Here is a 5,720-nt window from a genome sequence, read left to right on the forward strand (position 1 = left end):
GGAATAATTGCAGAAAAACTTAGATTTTCTAAAAGTTAACAAATTTTGAGAAACAAATTTTGTGTTAGAATTTAGACACAAATAGATTTATAGGTATAATATGTTATCAAAAATTAACTCCTATTCTCAAAAATTTTAATTTTTTTCAACTGAGGAAAAGGCATTGCCGTAAAATATTGTTAAGATTAAAATCACAAAAATACTGAACTCCGAGGAAACGGAAAGTCTGTCATCAAATGGCAAAATTAAAAGCTGAAACACATCAATCGAACTGATACCAACTTTCATATTCCTGACTTGGTAAAGGCATTTTCTTGTGTTGAAAATTGTTGGATAACACCTGGTTTTACAGCTAGCTAAAGCATTGTTAAAGGTACAAAGCTTTTGAGAATAAATTTGTCTGTGCTAGGAATTCATCGAAAATTACCACACAGGGTACAATATACAGTATTCGGGTGCCACATGATCAAGACCTGCTGACCCTTCCGGAACACCTCAAATCATCCACTTTTTTGGTGGGTACATGTTACTTAGTCTTTAGTTTTCTATGTTGTGTTTTGTGCACTATGATTTGTCTGTTTGTCTTTTTTATTTTCGATCAATGAGTTATACTGTCCCTCTGGTATCTTAGCCCCCCTTTAACAAACATCCATTTGATTGATTTACAAACTTCACGACGCGTTGGTTGACTGTTGTGTGATATTTTTGTTACATATGACCACATATATATTATAAGTGTCGTTGTCACAATCCGATCCTCTTTTGTTTGATCGTGACATCATATCACCAGGGGATATTTTTGTTACATATGACCACATATATTATAAGTGTCGTTGTCACAACCCGATCCTCTTTTGTTTGATCGTGACATCACCAGGGGATATTTTTGTTACATATGACCACATATATTATAAGTGTCGTTGTCACAATCCGATCCTCTTTTGTTTGATCGTGACATCACCAGGGGATATTTTTGTTACATATGACCACATATATTATAAATGTCGTTGTCACAATCCGAACCTCTTTTGTTTGATCGTGACATCACCAGGGGATATTTTTTGTTACATATGACCACATATATTATAAGTGTCGTTGTCACAATCCGATCCTCTTTTGTTTGATCGTGACGTCACCAGGGGATATTTTTGTTACATATGACCACATATATTATAAGTGTCGTTGTCACAATCTGATCCTCTTTTGTTTGATCGTGACGTCACCAGGTGATATTCTTTTCTATGTAGTGTTTTATAAACTCATTCGGGTTTCCGCCACTTTATAGTAATCACATCTTTGCTTGCCAAGGGTAAGGATCCACTACTATCTACCCTCCATCGCGAAAATAACAATAAATATCAACAATAACCTGTCAATTTTCAAACAAAATTATACGAACAAAAAATCGTGTCTTATTTTTATATGTAATGGACTATAACATTATATATCCTTGTTTAACAGGGTAATAATAATTTCAGGTTTTTCTTGTCATTACATAGTTTGCAGATAATACTTCTTATGTATAAAGATTTCTCAAGTACACAGCTTTCTCTTTAAAAACGATAAACAATTATCATTGTTACCCTCACTTTATTTTAAAAAAATGTTCCTAATTTTCTTCAACTCATTATTACATACTTAGTGTTAAGAACGTTAATCAATATCACTAAACTATGTGTTTTGTTTATAACAAAAACTTATAGCACTGGAAGACAAAGTTTAATTGTTGTTTGTGTTTTGTTTAATTACTGCTTTGATATCCATTTAAAATATTTAAAATATTGAATACTCTATATATTACAAGTCAGGAATACGAATATCTGTTATTCATTCGTTTGATGTGTTTGAGATTTTTATTCGCCATTTACTTCGGGATATAAATAAAACAACACTAATTTATCTGGTAATTACATACATGTCGTGAAAAACCTGCAAAAAGTAAAATGATAAAAAAAATCCGAGGAAATTTCTTTACGGAAAGTCCCGATGTAAATGGCGGGTAAAAATCTCAAACACATCAAACAGGAGTTTTAACAGTAATCGTAATCCTGACTTATTCAATATTTTTATATTTTAATATCGAAGCAGTAATTAAACAAAAACACAAACAACAATTGGACAAGTAGTTGGACTTTTTCTTCTACTGCTATAAGTTTTTATAACAAACAAAACACATGTTTTCAGTGATATCGATTAAAGTTTTCAACTCTTAGTATGTAATAATGAGTTGAGGAAAATGAGAACAATTTATTTGGAAATAAAGTAAGGGATCGTTTTTAAAGATAAAAAAGGTGTGTACTTGAGAAATCGTTACACATAAGAAGTATTATCTGCAAAATATGTAATGACAAGAAAAACCTGAAATTATTATCTCCTTGTTAAACAAGGATATATAATGTTATAGTCAATTACATATAAAAATAAGACACGATTTTTGTTTGTATAATTTTGTTTGAAAATTGACTGGTCATTGTTGATATCTATTGCCATTAAGGGGGCCTAAGATACCAGAGGGACAGTCAAACTCAAAGATCGAAAATAAATTTACAACGCCATGACTAACAAATAAAAGGACAAACAGACAAATCAAAGTGCACAAGACACAACATAGAAAACTAAAGACTAAGCAATACAAACCCACCAAAAAAGAGTATGATTTCAGGTGCTCCGGAAGAGTGAGCAGATCTTGATCCACATGTGGCACCAGTATATTGTATATGGTAACCTGTGTAGTAATTTTTTTAGAAAAACTTCCCCTGGAATCAATATGAAAAAAATATCACCTTTTTGTTGTAATTTTAACAAAATAAAATTAAAAAAAAAATCTTAAAGTTGTTAAACCACAAGTTAAATAAAACGGAAAAAAACGAAGGGGACTTTTGAAATTACAGTTTTTAATACGCAATATGTAAATCATTGAAATCGGTTTAATCGTCCCGACATAGAGGAATTGACAGACATACATATAGGAAGACAAACTCATTGGCACTCACACCACATCTTCCTATTTATGATAACAAACGTAAGTTTGGAGCAATTTTCTGATTTGACTGTTGTGAAAGCAGCAAATCGCTCCAGAATCAGAATCCCAGAAGGGATGAATTAATTATATATGGGAGGCTTCCTTTTGTATCACATGCGGAACACATGACTGTATATTATAAATTGATATTATTTTTATTCAATAAACTTAGATTGTACTCTTCATTGAACTCCATGACTACTAACTTTATGATGCCTGTAAAAGAAAACATGCTTTATTATGAAGTACTAAAACAATAAAAGAAAACTAAGTTATAATTCAATCTATGTAGATTTCTATATTTTACTTACTTACTAACTGCTCTTGTACGCAATAGGGCGTGTACGGCAGTAACGAAGATTTTCCACTTTTGTCGGTCGTTGTATATTTTATATCATTAAAAACGGTATTAATAAACAAAACAAAAATGCTAAAACCAATGGACACTGAATTAAAAGATAAAATAATGTGTTTTCCCGTTTACATAAAATTTAGATATTAGAATACTAACTTATGCTACGATTAGGGAAACATTAATTAATAGTAGTATGACATTAGACAAGTCATAATTATATCATTTGTGTACTTGATAGGTCGGTCTTGTATGTTGACAACCGTCTGATCTAAAACTTTATATTCTGCATTGGCTAGTGGTATAAGGGGAGGGTTAAGATCTCACAATAATTTTTCAACCCACCGCATTTTTGAGCCTGTTCCAAGTCAGGAGCTTCTGCCCTTGTTAGTCTTGTATTTTTTCTAAATTTTAGTTCATTTACATGTTTTGTAGTTTAGTGTGTCGCATTACAATTATCATGTTGATAAAGGTTTGAAGTACCTCTTAATTAACAAATTTGGCAGTGTGGCATTACTTGAACCTAACTCAAATATCTGACTCATCTAACATACACATCAGGGAAGGCAGATCCACGACATTTGAAAGGGGTGTTATTTCCGACAATTGAATATATAACGATGATCAGATCGAGTAAAAAAAAAAATATAGTAACGATTTTATAAAACAAATTTATGTAGGCCTATATCGTAAATTTTTTTTATTCGTTTTCCTTTATGGCGATCAAAATGGGGGGCACGAGCTCTACACCCCCTGGATCCACCCTTGCTTATAATGATTTTTGAAATTTTAATTCATTTTTTAAAACAAATCCAGTTAACAAGAGACAATCCAAGTCATGATTCATAATACTTTATAACTCTGTGACTCATTTCAGAAAAAATCTGACAAGAAAAACATTGTCATAGTCACGACCATTTCAGTATACTATTAACTTACGATTATTTTCGTCGGAAGATACCCTTTGGAAAATAAGCCCTAGTTAACATTAAAGTATGAACTTAAGAGATAAGGCTCTCTCAGGCATTCATCGTCCCCTTCCGACGGACTATCATCGTTGGCATTCAATAAAACTTGCTCTGATATTTAAAGTGGTATATGTTCGAGAATTTAAAAGACCAAGTTCAGTGTATCCAGAAGTAGTTATAACACCTTCATGATAAACACGTGCCAGACACGCGGAAACACAGATTATCGTCTCAGGTACCACCGATACGCGTCTCAAATACATGGACGTTCAAGGGACGTTTTCTTCGTAGCGTGCACATCATCTGCGTAAAACTAACGCCAGACATATGTCAACATAAGTTTACCGATTTCAATGATTTACATATTGCGTATTAAATACTGTAATTTCAAAAGTCCCCTTCGTTTTTTTTTTTTTTTTTTCGTTTTTTTAACTTGTGGTTTAACAACTTTAAGATTTTTTTTTAATTTTATTTTTTTTAAATTACAACAAAAAGGTGATATTTTTGTCATATTGATTCCCAGGGAAGTTTTTCTAAATAATTACTACACAGGTTACCATATACAATATACGGGTGCCACATGTGGAGGCAGGCTCTGCTTACCCTTCCGGAGCACCTGAGAACACCCCTAGTTTTTGGTGGGGTTCGTGTTGTTTATTCTTTAGTTTTCTATGTTGTGTCATGTGTACTATTGTTTTTCTGTTTGTCTTTTTCATTTTTAGCCATGGCGTTGTCAGTTTGTTTAGATTTATGAGTTTGACTGTCCCTTTGGTATCTTTCGTCCCTCTTTTATGTGAACCCCCAATAAATGCTTATGTAAGCTTCTCCTTCGTCCTAAACACATTTAAAGCTCACTGTGCATACGATACAGATGGGATTGACAAGTTGACTGCGTCCAAAATAACAAGCGTATTGGCAGTGTTCAGGGCTTTTAATCACGCCGGCATAAGTCGGTTCTATACGCTGATGTGTGACGACGGTATCACTTATGAGTTTTTTGTAGATAAAACGCGCGTCTGACGTACACACATTTCAATCCTGGTAGCAACCGATTAGATTATTGTCTGACATTAAACAATATGCTTCTGTTACAGGCTTTTGAAAACTATTTTATATAAAAGAATGCACCTCCCTCAAGCCTTGCTCTGGTTCCTTTTCGGGTTGTCTTTTAATTTTAGCCCTTTTTCTTTTCTTATTTAATCATCTCTTTATGGTTCATAAATAATAATCACTGGTTGTATTAATACATCTTTTCTGCTTACCCTTCCAGAGCATTTGAGATTATCCTCGGTTGTCTTTTCTTCTTACCCTTCCAGGGCATTTGAGATTATCCTCGGTTGTCTTTTCTGCTTACCCTTCCAGAACATTTGAGATTATC

Source organism: Mytilus edulis, unplaced genomic scaffold, assembly GCF_963676685.1.
Source record: "Mytilus edulis unplaced genomic scaffold, xbMytEdul2.2 SCAFFOLD_785, whole genome shotgun sequence".
NCBI classification, from domain to species: Eukaryota; Metazoa; Mollusca; class Bivalvia; order Mytilida; family Mytilidae; genus Mytilus; species Mytilus edulis.